Below are 15,306 nucleotides of genomic sequence, written 5' to 3'. Positions count from 1 at the left end.
ACACGTTTCTGTATTCAATGCTAAGCGATGCTTGAGGGGCTGTAAACAGCGACGCCACTGCACAGTAGATAACTGGAATCGAGTGATTCGGAATCAGGAATCATTCAGACCTCTGTGGCAATCCGATGGAAGGCTCTGAGTTTGGCGAATGACTGCAGAACGTTACTTGCAATCATGTGTAGTGCCAGTAGTGAAGTACGGAGAAAGTGGTTTTACGGTATGGGCGTGTTTTTGGTGATTCACGTGTGGTATTATTGTGCTTAAGAATGTGCTAAATGAGGACGGATAACTTCACAAAATTTACAACACTGTGTACTGAGTACTGTAGAGGAACAATTCTGAGAGGATGAATGTTTTTCTCTCTATGACAATGTACCCTGTCATAAAGCAGCATATGTGAGGCATTGCTTTATGGGCAATAACATTCCTGAAATGGACTGGCCTGACCAGAGTCTCTGTCTGAACACAGTGGAACACTTTCCGGATAAGAGAACGTCAATTTTGCTCCCGACCCCAGAGTCCTATATCACAGCGTTCTATGATTTCGGCTGTTGAGGCATAATGGGCTGTCATCCCTGCACAGACAGTCAGACACCTCACTGAAAGTGCCCACAGGTCAGTGCAAGCTGTCATAAAAGTATCATGTATCTCGTATTAATGTCTAATAATAGCTGTCCAGATACTTCCCTTCAGATAATGCTTATCGCAGAGAAATAACTTAGCCACAACCTAGACTAATAAAACAGAGTTTAGCAGTATGAGAGCCGTACTGGTAGACTAAAGGCTGTGAGGGAAGAGACGAGAGTCGTCAACAGATAGTTGGTAAGGATATCGCAGGGCAAAGGCAAGGCGCTCGCTTCGAGTTCAAGACTGGCATATAGTTTGTCTTCCACACAGATGGAATACATCTTCTACTGACTGATTTCAAATTTACACTTTGACACTAGTGTTATTAAAGTTATTGATGAGTTTGAAACTTTCTTCTCGTTCGAACCTACTACGACAGTGGTTATACGACGACAAAGTAGAGCCTCAGAGTTTTTATGTGAAAACTCTTAAAGTTTTTCAAATAAAAACGAACTTTATTGACATTATACATCTCTATTCGTCATGTCTGTATATTTGCAGCCCTGTACCGGTAGAGAGCCCCGAGTTGTAGTGTATGACATGCCGGAGCGTACCGTAACTATGTTGCGGTGTGGGAAAAAGCGCGCTTTAATCGAGCTTCGAGTACGTCCGCAAATGCAGCACCACCTTCTTCAGCATGACAACGCCAGACCAAATGCTAGCGCTGCGACATCTGTAGCTATCTCGTGCACTGGAATGAAGAAAAGGAAGTAAGATTAGATTTAACGTCTCATCGACATCGAGGTCAGTAGAGACGGAGCACAAACTCGGATTTCTTGCAGAATGGGGAAGGATATCGGGCGTGCCCTTCCAAGGATTCCATCCCCGCATTTTCCTGGAGCGGTGTAGCGAAATTGCGGGAAACCTGAATACGGATGGCCGGACGCGGGTTTGAACCGTCGTCCTCCCGAATACGAGTCCAGTGTGGTAACGACTGCGCCACGGCGCTCGACCTCACGCCTTGTCTTCACTGTCATCAATCATCCTCCACACTGTACCGAATTGGCCCCATCCGATTCTCATCTGCTTCCTAAGCCTAAAGAACACGTTCGTGGACTTCAGTTTGACAATGATGAAGCGGTGCAAGCAGAAGTGAGCTTGTTGCTCCGTCAACAAAGCCGAACATTCTACCGTGACGGTGTCAACAACCTGGTCTCTTGTTGAGGTATATGTGCTCGTCGCCAGGGTGACTCTGTTTAAACGTAAATATGTGGTCGTCTTTACTAATAATAAAACTGTAAAACCGTCGTATCTGTTTGAACACGCTAATCTCCGAATCTATCAGGTAAATTTTCACGGGGTTTTCAGGTAAGGACAACGCACAGGTAGTAGCAGTAGTATTTGTTAGTACAAGGGGTATTCAATATGTAATGCATCACATTTTTCCGTAGCAAATTTTGGTTGAGAAAACGTAGAGTTTGTTTTGGGACGAAGTCGAATATTCCCTCTTTAGCCTCTATAATTTTATGAAGTTCTGATACGTGGCAGCGCTGTACATAAACTTACAGATGTGACTGTGACGGAGGTGATTTCCAAAAAGAGAGCTGTCACTGAGTTTCTTTTGGCGGAAAATCAGAGCATCGAAAATATTCATAGACGCTTATAGAGTGTCTTTTAAGACCTGGCATTGAACAAAAGTGCGTTAAGTCCATGGGCGAGACGTGTGTCATCTTTACAACAAGGTCGCGCAAACCCGTCCGATCAACCGCGTGCCAACTGCCCGCACACTCCTGTAAGTGCTGGAACGTGCGGGCACTCTGTCGAGGTGACTGACGGATCAGAAAGAAACACCTCGCTGTTCAATTCGACGTCCCTGTCGGTAGTGCTGACACAATTGTCCACCAGCTGACGTACTCAAAGATGTGTGACCACTGGTTTCTTCGCCGACTAAAAGAAGACCAAAAAGAGCAACGGAGGTCATTCTGCGCGGCAATGCTTGCGCGTTACGAGACTGATCGTGATAATGTTTTGTCGAACATCATCACAGGCGATGAAACATAGGTTCACCACTTCGAACCGGAAACAAGACGGCAATCCTTGGAGTGGCCCCACATCACCTGCCCTCCGAAGGAAAAGTTCAAATCCAGACCCTCAGCAGGTAAAGTCATAGCGACTGGCGTCTGGGACTCTAAGGGATTGTTCTGTTTGATGTACTCCCTCACGGTGCAACGATAAACACTGAAATGCACTCTGCCACTCAAATGAAGCTAAAGAAAGAGCTTCAGCGTGTTCGTCGCCACAAAAAATTCGAAATAAACCGTCACACAGTTATGCACATCCTAGAAGGCTCACAAAACATCATTTTGATTGCTCTTGCTCATCCTTCCTACAGCCAGGATCTCGCACCTTCTGACTTCCATCTGTTTGGCCCAGTGAAGGATGCATTCCAAAGGGAAGCACTACATGGTTGATAGGGAAGTTACTGATGCAACAAGACGTTCGCTCAAATGTCATCAGTAGAGTGGTGGTATCACGCGGAAATACAGGCCCTCCCACTATGGTGACGTAAGGCCGTCGCATTGCACAGAGATTATACTGAAAAGAAAGGTTTTATAGCGAAAAGATTGGGGAATAATGAGGCGTACTGGAATCGTGAATAAAAACAACTTGCTTTCAGAAAAAAAGTGTTGCATCACTCATTGAACTACTCTTGAAGTAATTTGGAAGACACACTGTCCTTCCAGTGGGAGTGTGCAGAAGTGGAGGACGCATTGAGGAAATTGCCACCACTCGTCGCATTTGGCGCCGCCAGCGTCGCTGCAGGCCTGCCGCTGGGATGCTAGGTCGCTGGGGCGGACGGCTGTCCCCGCCGCCCAGGCCACCCCCGCCGACTCGTCCGCCGCTGGCTCTCCGGAATGACCGCCATAAGCGACCCTGCGCTGCCTAATGATGACGATATGGCGAGTCTTCCGTGTCGCCAGCTAACGGCCCGCTCAGCCGGCAGTTAGCAGAGAGGCGGACGGGCACACGCTGGCGCCGTAGCCCCTGCTGCAGACGCAGGCGTGAGTGCCTCTGCTTTCCAGGCACGGCACTCCACGCATGGGGAGCGTTTACGCTACCGGCTATCTGGTTCGTTGACGGTGGCAGGCATTATAGTGATATAGGAACGGAGTAAAGCAAGCACGAACTTCAACCTTTATTTTTCCCGAGGGCCTGTAGCTGTACAGTATGGTTGAATGATGAGATGGGAGATACGATACTACCAGAGGAATTTGACAGTGCACTGAAAGACTAAACTGGAGCAGACGCCATTTCGTCAGAGCTACTGATATATTTGAGAGAGTCAGCCAAGACAAAACTACTCCACCTGGTATACAAGATGTACAGGCAAAACACCGGTATGTGTTAAAATATCTGGGAAAACATGCCTGGTACTACAGAGAGTCAGTGACGACAAAAATTGTAGGGGAAATTGACAGAGGAGTATGTATATCAAATAATACAGAATATTCATTGTGTCTGCTAGTCTCAGATGTAGGGGTAGTTTCTTGAGTCATCAGTCTTCTGACTGGTTTGATGAGGCCCGCCACGAATTCCTCCCCTGTGTTAACCTCCTCATTTCAGAACACCACTTACACCCTACATACTTAGTTATTTGTTGGATGTATTCAATTCTCCGTCTTCCCCTAGAATTTTTACCCTCTACAGCTCCCTCTAGTACCATGAAGGTGATACATGCCCTGTCATCCTATCCCTTCTTCTCAGCCCGTCCCGTATGTTCCTTTCTTCACCGTTTCCATGGAGAATATCATCACTGATTATCTTATCAGACCACCTAATTTTCAGCATTCTTCTGTAGCGCCACATCACAAGCGCTTCAATTCTCCTCTGCTCCAGTTTCCCCATAGTCCACGTTCCACTGCTATACAACCCTGTGCTCCAAACGTACATTTTCCTAAATTTCTTCCTCGCACAAGGCCTATGTTTGATATCGGTAAATGTCTCTTGGCCAGGAATGCCATTTTTGCCAATTGTAGTCTGCTTTTTATGTCCTCCTTGCTCCGTCTGTCATGGTTTACTTCACTGCATACATAGCAGAATTTCTTAACTTCATCTACTTCGTGGTCATCAATCCTGATGTTTCCCGCTGTTCTCATTTCTGCTACGTCTCATTCCTTTCGTCTTTCTTCGATTTACTCTCAATCCATATTCTGTTCTCATTAGACAATTCATTATATTCAACAGATTCTGCAATTCTTCTTCATTTTCGCCCAGGATAGCAATGTCATCAACGAATCTTATCTTTGATATCCTTTCATCTTGAATTTTAATTACGCTCTTGAATATTTCTTTTATTTCCGTCTTTGCTTCTTCGATGTGTAGACTGACCAGTAGGGATAGAAAGAATGCATCCCTATGTAACACCCTCTTTAAACCGGGCACAATGTTTTTGGTCTTGCAGTCTTATTGGCGCTGTCTTGGATCTTGTACATATCCATATTAACTGTCTTTCCCTACAGCTTACTCCAATTTTTCTCGGAATTTTGAACACGTTGCTACAGAAGAGGAAATTATGGCGATGTGCAACACACCAACCACAACTGTAATGATTTTAGTTTCGCTGGGTACCATAATCATGTAGACCGTTTTGAATGAAATTTTCGCCATTCAAAAGGAATAAATATTCAAAAAACTATGTGACTGATTCCCAAGACATGTCCGAAAGAACAGATACCATCTTAGTATATATATGTTAAGGCTCACCGGCCACTTGACCATCTTCTTCCTCTGTGCGAATGCACAAACAGTGCCCGAACTCTTACGGAAATCGGCAACGCATCGCGAGTAATGAGTATAATGGGCGGGAGCACTACGAATGTAGTGTGGGACAATACGTTGAGAATGTGTGTGTCGCGGGAGGCGTGCCAGAGATAAATCCCTGCAGTCGCACTAGCCTCTGTGTCGTCGGTGGCTCAGATGGATAGAGCGTCTGCCATTTAAGCAGGAGGTCCCGGGTTCGAGTCCCGGTCGGGGCACACATTTTCATCAATCCACGTTGACGTGTGTCAACGCCTGTAAGCAGCTAAGGGTGTTCATTTCATTGTAATTTTATTCTAACGAGCTGCATGGTCACCGATGGTATCTGTTCTTTCCGACATGTCCGAAAGAACAGATAACATCTTAGTATATATATCGTAACACTGGTTGAAGCGCAGATAACCTCTCCATTATTTGACGATAAATTACTCCATCCTAGCCATTTTATCAGTATGTTGGAAGCTAACAGTATGAAGTAAGGAAAGCAGTGAGCTATTTCGATGCCGACCTCCTGTTGTTTTGGAATACCAACAGATGATGAAACAGCATTACCTAAGCGGAATCAAAACATTTTTCGGACTGAAGACATCAACAACAACAACAACAAACGATAGTCCCCAGTTATGCTTCAACTCACACGTGGATGGTACAATAATGTTTCGTATCAAGGACGAGCAACTATTTAACCGTTTCCTAAATAATACCCTGTTCTTCCCAAAAAGTATTTAACAACAACATTTGTTGATGACAAAACAATGTTCACTTGAAAATTTTGGAAATTTGTGGTTAGGTACCATGGGACAAAACTGCTGAGGTCCTCGGACCCTAGGCTTACACACTACTTAATCTAACTGAAACTAACTTACGCTAAGAACAAAACACACACCCATGGCCGACAAAGGACTCAAACCTCCGACGGGAGGAGCCGCGCGAACCATAACGAGGCGCCCCAAACCGCACGGCTACCCCACGCGATACTGTTTTCACTTCTCTCGGTGAAAATAGTTCAAATGGCTCTGGGCATTATGGGACTTAACATCTGAGGTCATCAGTCCCCTAGTACTTAGAACCACTTAAACCTAACTAATCTAAGGACATCACACACATCCATGCCCGAGGCAGGATTCGAACCTGCGCCAGTGGCAGTCGCGCGCTTCCGGACTGAAGTGCCTAGAACCGCTCGGCAACTGCGGCTTGCTTCTCTAGGTGAATTTTCACCTGTAACAAGCTGCGAAACACTGTTTTACTTTACGGTCGCAGGTTCGAATCCTGCCTCGGGCATGGGTGTGTGTGATGTCCTTAGGTTAGTTAGGTTTAAGTAGTTCTAAGTTCTAGGGGACTGATGACCTCAGATGTTAAGTCCCATAGTGCTCAGAGCCATTTGAACCATTTTTAACTGTTTTACTACACTGGGCTGCTTCATATCCAATGCACCATTAAATCTATAATACGTTAGTTCACATTGGAAAGCTTGTCCCCTCGACCAACTTAGAAATGGTTCAAATGGCTCTGAGCGCTATGGGACTTAACATCTATGCTCATCAGTCCCCTAGAACTTAGAACTACTTAAACCTAACTAACCTAAGGACAGCACACAACACCCAGCCATCACGAGGCAGAGAAAATCCCTGACCCCGCCGGGAATCGAACCCGGGAACCCGGGCGTGGGAAGCGAGAACGCTACCGCACGACCACGAGATGCGGGCCCGACCAACTTAGAAATCGTATTGTAATGGACTGGTATACCAAATTTTAAGAATACTATCGAACATTTTCTCAGAGAAAATGTTGACCAGATGAGAATAACATGTCAGATTTCTAGTGGTAGAATGGTTATTTTTAAATTTGTCTGTCGAGTAACAGTCTTCATAGTCTGTGCAGAGATCTCATTAACGTCCCTAATGTCTGAATATTTCTGGACCACATAACCTTTATTTAATTGAAATAATGTCCATCATACGTATTGGTAACATCTTGGAATACATAGTAGGTTCGGTTGTCCCTTTCCTCCTACAGTAAACAAATGAAGACGACGGTTGTGTCTGTGACATCGTTGCAGATCATGACATGAAGTGTTCAGCATATGAACAACGGGATTAAACTGGAATCTGCAGAGGAGGCTGGTAGATATTTACGACGTAAACCTGTAAACCGCCACCGCAAATTATAGAACTACCTGTGCATTTTTCGTATTGTCAAAGGACTAGTCTTCGATTGCCCAAATGTATTAATTATTTCATACGAAAGATAGAAAGGGCAGATAATTCCGTCCAAAGACGCCTTGGAAGACATACCTACCGACCGTCGTTTCATATTCAGCCGACAGGCGTCAGAGGATGCGGATATGGAGGGCTACATGGTCAGCACACCGCTCTGCCGTCAGTTGTCAGCTTCCGTGACCGGAGCCCCTACCTCTCAATCTAATATTTGCTCAATTTGCCTCACAATAGCTGAATGCACCCCGCTTGCCAATAGCGCTCGGCAGACCTGGACGGTCACCGATCCAAGTACTAGCCAAGCGCAGCAGCTGTTAGCTTCTGTGATCTGACGGGAAACTGTGTTACCAGATCGGGAAGGCCGTTGCCAAGGGCAAATAAGCTCTAAAGCTACTGCTGTACCCAGACAGATAGGCTGCCAGCAATACATGTCGTTTCTGTGTGTTGCCGAACCGTGAGGCTTTCGAAGCCGCGTCATTGTGGAACACACCGAGGCCTGCGAGAAAGACAGGCCGCGGCGCGTACATCACGAAGGTAGGTCGAGCTCGCTCGCTCACTCACTCGCTCAACTCAGCACAAAAACTGCGTTTCTACACCTGTTAACTCGTAACTGGTTGTGTATGTTCAAACGACAATTGCATCTTCTCCTGAAATCCATTATTATGGAATTTTATTGTTATTAGTCCTAACATGATAGGAAGTGCATAGGCGTACTAATAATTCGCTACGGCTGTACTGGGGTACAAAAAAATTAAAATCCTGTCAAAATGATCATCAGCTGCATAAGGCACCACATCTTTCATGAAATGAGGACTGTTAAGCAGAAGAGACTAAATGTTACAAACAATCCGTTGTACCATTTATGTCGAGAATTGAACTTAAATTTTGTTGTAGTACTGTTGTAGTAAGACTTCATAACAGCAGGTTCCAGTATCAGATGCAATTCTCGGTAGTACGTACACGTCCAGGTGCAAGTTAAGAGATTTAGAAACGCATTTTGTCTGCTGAGCTGAGATGGCGAGCGAGTTCAAGCCTACCTTCGTGACGTACGCGCCGCTGCCTATCATTCTCGTCGGCCTCGGGAACGCGCGTAACAGTTTGCGTAGCAACAGAAGTAACGCAGGCCTTCCGGCACTGCGTCATTGATAACCAAACACAACAGTGCTGGACAAGAAGAACAGCAACAGCTTGTTGTCATAGAAACTATGGCAGCTGCAACTGCGACCAGCAGCGTCACTTCGCCAAGAGGTAGCGGTGTCATCGCCAGTAGTACGTGAGACAATCACGGCGCTACTCGCATCCGCTGGATCACGTAGCCGAAAGTGGGCAGTGCCGTATCCATCCACCATTACAGTATTTATGTCAACACATGGCCGTAGCTAGCCAGTTCGGTCTTTTCTACCGAACCAGTCACAGCCACTGAACCAAACAGTCCCAGCCAACGAACCTATCAGTCTTGCCTCGTCGGCCGTCGGCCTCTGACGACTCCAGCCTCGGACTTGTTCTCCAACTTCACCAGTATAGTCCTCCTAACCCGCCACTCAGTCAACCACGAGCGCTCGCCTTGTTGACTGTGGCCTCTGAGGACTAAACTGTAATAGACTTCTTTGTGAATGCCGGATGGGAGTCCGACTTGTGGCTAGTCTGCACATAGACATTACACTAAGACTCAGAGTGACTGTTTCATTACGAAGACCTAATTGAGAAGTGTCATCGATTAACAAAACTGTTGCGCGGGGTGGTCGTGCGGCTATAGGAGCAATGTCACGGACTGCGTGGCACCTCCTGCCCGAGGATCGAGTCCTCCCTCGGGCATGGGTGTGTGTGTTGTTCTCAGCATAAGTTAGTTTGTGTAGTCTGTAAGTATAGGGACCGATGATTTCAGCAGTTTGGTCCCTTAGGGATTCACACACATTTGAACATTTTTGAACAAAACTACCGGACGGTAACAGTGCATATTACATTCAGAAGTATGTTTTATGTTTCCCGGCAGCTAACCCAGTGGTAGTCCATGTGGCTATTGCAGGTTCTGTATTAATGCAATTACTAATGAAGTGTGTAGAGTTATTTGTCTACTTGGTTTCTATGTGCAACTTTTCTGGGTCACTGCAACCTCAGAGCTTAATAGCTCATGTTTCAAAGTTGTTGGCAAGAAAAGTAAATCGAGGATCTGGTAGATTATGTTCATTTTGGCTTTAGGAAAGATAACAGCACCAGACAGGCATTTCTGGCCAGAGGTCCGCATCTGGCGTGTATACTCCTTCTAATTATGTAGTGCACGAAGTTACGTTAAAGTCCAGCGGACGTCAGTGTGGTCGCTTTGCACCCATGGGGCAACTGCTTTCGACTTTGGTCACGCTGTTTCGAGTATCCCATGCTCGAATAAACCAACTGTCTACTCTGGGGCGGCGCGGGACAGCCACGCGGTCTGGGTGACTTGCCACGGTTCGCGCGGCTCCCCCGACGAAGTTTCGAGTCCTCCCTCGGCCATATGTGTGTGTGTGTGTGTGTGTGTGTGTGTGTGTGTGTGTGTGTGTTTTGTTCTTAGCGTAAGTTAGTTTAAGTTAGATTAAGTTAGATGACCTCAGCAGTTGGTCCCGTAGGAACTTATCACAAATTTCCAAATTTTCCACTCTGGAAATGGGAGATAACAACTTCTTCCATTTTCACGCTGTAAAAACATTTGCAGGTACATAAGACTATGTCACATCTTTTATGAACTTATTTTTACATCAAAGCTTTACTTTCCCGATGCAAAGAAAGTAATTTTCATTTTAGTTCCATAAAGTTTCTCAATCAACTTTGACAAAAATGCATGACTAAAAAAACTGTTTTTTTTTTTACATATAGTAGTGTGAAATCGTGGCTTCTTAATAAACCATTTGTCTTTCCGTAATGCACAGCAGTCATTGATTTACACATTTCGCTTTGAAAAAGTATGATCGTGTAGAGCTTACCGATCACTACCTTTTATATCATACTCGTACATTACTGTGAGTGAAATATATCTAAAAGAAGAAAAGAGAATTTGAAATGGTAGTGAGACTGGTATCTGTCTTCCTTCATAATTAAATACGGGTTATCGAAAGGTGTCAATGCCGTGATCATAAGCCGATGGATTTCGCGAGGGTTTAGCATAGTGTCACCCACTGCAGGAGAGAAAAACGAATAATGCTGGTCTATGTCAGGCTGTCTTGTGATATTAATCGTCCACTTTCAGAGAACGACAAATATAAACGAATTTGCCTCGGCTATGACCAATTGCACTGGAGAAACATCTATTACGCTCTTGTAGTATACCACACTCTGTATCATAAACAAAATTAACTCTAGACCATTTCTTAAAACGTTACAAAACTAGATCCAGCCAAGCTCTTCTTGCTTCTCCCTTCTTAAACGGCTGTTGTAGACTATCCGTTTTTGCTAACTGGTAAGCTATTCGAGATAGGTCAGCACCTGTGAAGCTATACAGTTCCTGCAATGAGTGAAGCAGATAAGACACTTATTTCTTTGCCAACTATACAGATAAAAAAAGTTTCCTTCCTATTTATTGTGAAATTAATTTGAAGAAGAAACTTCAGCTTCGCTATATGCGTGTATCATCGATCATGGAAAGTTAAATACTTTAGCATCCTTCAGTGTCCATGCAGTTTTATTACTGATTGCTCGAATAGCCTTAATCATATTTGCTTCGTTCAATTTCTTCGTTTTCGCCTGGGGGATATACACTCCTAGAAATGGAAAAAAGAACACATTGACACCGGTGTGTCAGACCCACCATACTTGCTCCGGACACTGCGAGAGGGCTGTACAAGCAATGATCACACGCACGGCACAGCGGACACACCAGGAACCGCGGTGTTGGCCGTCGAATGGCGCTAGCTGCGCAGCATTTGTGCACCGCCGCCGTCAGTGTCAGCCAGTTTGCCGTGGCATACGGAGCTCCATCGCAGTCTTTAACACTGGTAGCATGCCGCGACAGCGTGGACGTGAACCGTATGTGCAGTTGACGGACTTTGAGCGAGGGCGTATAGTGGGCATGCGGGAGGCCGGGTGGACGTACCACGGAATTGCTCAACACGTGGGGCGTGAGGTCTCCACAGTACATCGATGTTGTCGCCAGTGGTCGGCGGAAGGTGCACGTGCCCGTCGACCTGGGACCGGACCGCAGCGACGCACGGATGCACGCCAAGACCGTAGGATCCTACGCAGTGCCGTAGGGGACCGCACCGCCACTTCCCAGCAAATTAGGGACACTGTTGCTCATGGGGTATCGGCGAGGACCATTCGCAACCGTCTCCATGAAGCTGGGCTACGGTCCCGCACACCGTTAGGCCGTCTTCCGCTCACGCCCCAACATCGTGCAGCCCGCCTCCAGTGGTGTCGCGACAGGCGTGAATGGAGGGACGAATGGAGACGTGTCGTCTTCAGCGATGAGAGTCGCTTCTGCCTTGGTGCCAATGATGGTCGTATGCGTGTTTGGCGCCGTGCAGGTGAGCGCCACAATCAGGACTGCATACGACCGAGGCACACAGGGCCAACACCCGGCATCATGGTGTGGGGAGCGATCTCCTACACTGGCCGTACACCACTGGTGATCGTCGAGGGGACACTGAATAGTGCACGGTACATCCAAACCGTCATCGAACCCATCGTTCTACCATTCCTAGACCGGCAGAGGCACACAGGGCCAACACCCGGCATCATGGTGTGGGGAGCGATCTCCTACACTGGCCGTACACCACTGGTGATCGTCGAGGGGACACTGAATAGTGCACGGTACATCCAAACCGTCATCGAACCCATCGTTCTACCATTCCTAGACCGGCAAGGGAACTTGCTGTTCCAACAGGACAATGCACGTCCGCATGTATCCCGTGCCACCCAACGTGCTCTAGAAGGTGTAAGTCAACTACCCTGGCCAGCAAGATCTCCGGATCTGTCCCCCATTGAGCATGTTTGGGACTGGATGAAGCGTCGTCTCACGCGGTCTGCACGTCCAGCACGAACGCTGGTCCAACTGAGGCGCCAGGTGGAAATGGCATGGCAAGCCGTTCCACAGGACTACATCCAGCATCTCTACGATCTTCTCCATGGGAGAATAGCAGCCTGCATTGCTGCGAAAGGTGGATATACACTGTACTAGTGCCGACATTGTGCATGCTCTGTTGCCTGTGTCTATGTGCCTGTGGTTCTTGTCAGTGTGATCATGTGATGTATCTGACCCCAGGAATGTGTCAATAAAGTTTCCCCTTCCTGGGACAATGAATTCACGGTGTTCTTATTTCAATTTCCAGGAGTGTATTTTCGCTTTGTCCACGGAACTGTAGAATGGAAACGCCACAGGTTAGTCATATTAACAAAATGGTCCAAAATATGTCTTTGGTAACATTTAGATCATACGCAGTAGCCAGAGTTTCTACCGTCGCTATTACATAATTTTCAGGTTAATTACAAAACGACAAAAAAGAGTAGCTATCAAAACAGAAGATATTTTAAAAGCTGGGATTACTCTTAACATGACTTACTAGAGAGAAGATTATTCGTAAACTCAGAAAATGTACGGAAAAATGATGAATGTATACCCGCAAAAGTTTTAGTATGGTTCAGACTGACTATACATATTGGTGGCTGCGATCGCATGCAACAGTTAACTGACGTGGCCGTTTTACGCAACAACTGACGTGGTCTGCAAGACTTTTCACCGTTTCCAATTTTTCCTTGTTGTAGACGCAGGAAAGTACGCGTATGCGCTACTTAAATGATACGACTTTAGTTCCACTAGGTGGTGGGAATGTAGCAGAAGAGTCGCCAGCCAGCAGACACACAGAGCCTGGTAACTTCAGCCACAACGTCAGAGCGGAGAGTTCGCCCAGACTGGGCTGCCTCTGCCCTCCGCAAACCACAGCACCTTGTTCGACAACAGCCTGCCCGCTCCTAGCATCCTTACTCGAATACGCCACGTCCAAGTGCGGCCACCTCGAATGAGTACGAACGAGCAAGATCCTCAATCTGCAGATCTCTGGTTCTGGCATTGCTTTTGTTAATAGAGTGCCGGCCGGGGTGGCCGAGCGGTTCTAGGCGCTACAGTCTGGAACCGCGCAACTGCTGCGGTCGCAGGTTTGAATCCTGCCTCGGGCATGAATGTGTGTGATGTCCTTAGGTTAGCTAGGTTTAAGTAGTTCTAAGTTCTAGGGGACTGATGACCTCAGAAGTTAAGTCCCATAGTGTTCAGAGCCATTTGAACCATTTTTGTTAGTAGACTCAACAAAAATCAAGACATCCATAATCGCGTTCAATCAATCAGTCAAGACACGTTCATAGGACTCGTCGACCTAAGAAAAGCGTTCGCAATGTAAAATGGTGCAAAATGTTCTAAATTCTGAAAAAATAGGAGCAGTAGGTAAAGTTTGGTACTACACAGTATTTATAAAAACTAAGAGGGAACAATGAGAATGGAAAATCAAGAGCCATTTTCGCAGATGAAAAAGGCTGCAAAGCGAGGATGCACTCTTTCAACCATATTATTTAGCTTGCACATCGAAGAGGTAATAACAGAAAGGAAGAAAGGTTCAGAAGCAGGATTAAAATTCAAGATGAAAGAATATCGATGATAAGATTCTCCTGCTGACATCGTTGTCCTCAGTGAAAGTGAAGATGAATAGAATGAACTGTCTAATTAGTACAGTACTACGGACTGAGGGTATGCCGAAGAAAGATGACAGTGTAACTAATCATTTCCTGGCCGTCCAATACTGTAGTCACCTGGGCTCGTTTCCGGTTCAGAAAGGAAATGGGTTTTTCTTCAGCCTGGTATTCATGGGCTCTCCCTAACCCTTCTACGTGTGTCGATCTCAGCTGACAAGGTGAGTCTGGCGTCAAATTTCGCCATGAGGGCGGCAGGGCAGCACGCAGGGTTCTCGAAGTCCTGCCAGTGGGCAGCACCGGACAGGAGTGCTGAAGCAAGAACAGAGGAATGGCGAGAGGCAACATCGACTTTTTGCTCTTGTTTCCTGACTGGCCCAAAGGCTTATACGTTTAACAATTTTGTGGAGAGGAGGGGAGCTCGACGAAATCGTGGAATATTTTGTGCGGAAATTGCTAGTTACAATACACAGCTGTATCACCTTATATTTATTGAAGACAATCGATTTCGGTCCAGAATCAGACCGTCCTCGGGTCTCAAAAAGCAATTCAGCTATGCATTTTCCAGCTGCAATGCAAAATGTAACTCATAGAATGTTCCATTATCATTATAAGGGGCGGTCAAAAAGTTTCCGTTCTAAGACTGTGCAGTCCGAAATCTGTATACCAATCAGGCAAAACTGCAGTGAACATTGAGGCAAACATCCCAGCGACGCACGTATTGAAGATAAGCGTTTGGTACAACACCGTGTCCTGCTGCGTGAAGAACTCCGTAACTGCCTGCTGCTTATCCTCGTCCGACCGGAATCGTTGACGCTTCAAGGCCTTTTTTAAGGAACCGAAGTCTTGGTAATCACACGGGTAGAGATCAGGATTGTCGAGTGTCTGCCACTTGAGTTGGCATAACTTTTACGTTACGACATTTGCAATATGGGGACATACGTTTCATGATGCAGTTTCCCATACACATTCTTCGGTCTTAGATACATGTCTACCATTGTTTGTCCTTCGGCAGCCAAGAAAAGAATAACAGCACTTTGGTCATATTTGGACGCATTTG

At 46.2% G+C, this 15,306-nt stretch overlaps 2 protein-coding genes and 1 non-coding gene across 3 annotated transcripts in view; 2 read left to right on the top strand and 1 right to left on the bottom strand.

The window, feature by feature from the left end:
* The window catches only part of LOC126175331 (GTP-binding protein Di-Ras1), a 1,524,693-nt gene that overhangs the window by 586,730 nt on the left and 922,657 nt on the right, over nucleotides 1-15,306 (top strand). The gene's annotated exons all lie outside the window — the stretch shown is intronic.
* Nucleotides 1-15,306, bottom strand: part of LOC126175330 (pancreatic lipase-related protein 2-like) — a 379,377-nt gene that overhangs the window by 97,809 nt on the left and 266,262 nt on the right. The window lies entirely within an intron of this gene.
* Trnak-uuu (transfer RNA lysine (anticodon UUU)) lies at nucleotides 5,521-5,603 on the top strand. Its single transcript has one exon. It is a non-coding gene; the product is annotated as a tRNA-Lys (tRNA).

This window comes from Schistocerca cancellata, chromosome 3 (genome assembly GCF_023864275.1).
Source record: "Schistocerca cancellata isolate TAMUIC-IGC-003103 chromosome 3, iqSchCanc2.1, whole genome shotgun sequence".
NCBI classification, from domain to species: Eukaryota; Metazoa; Arthropoda; class Insecta; order Orthoptera; family Acrididae; genus Schistocerca; species Schistocerca cancellata.
This window is presented reverse-complemented; position numbering and strand designations above follow the sequence as displayed.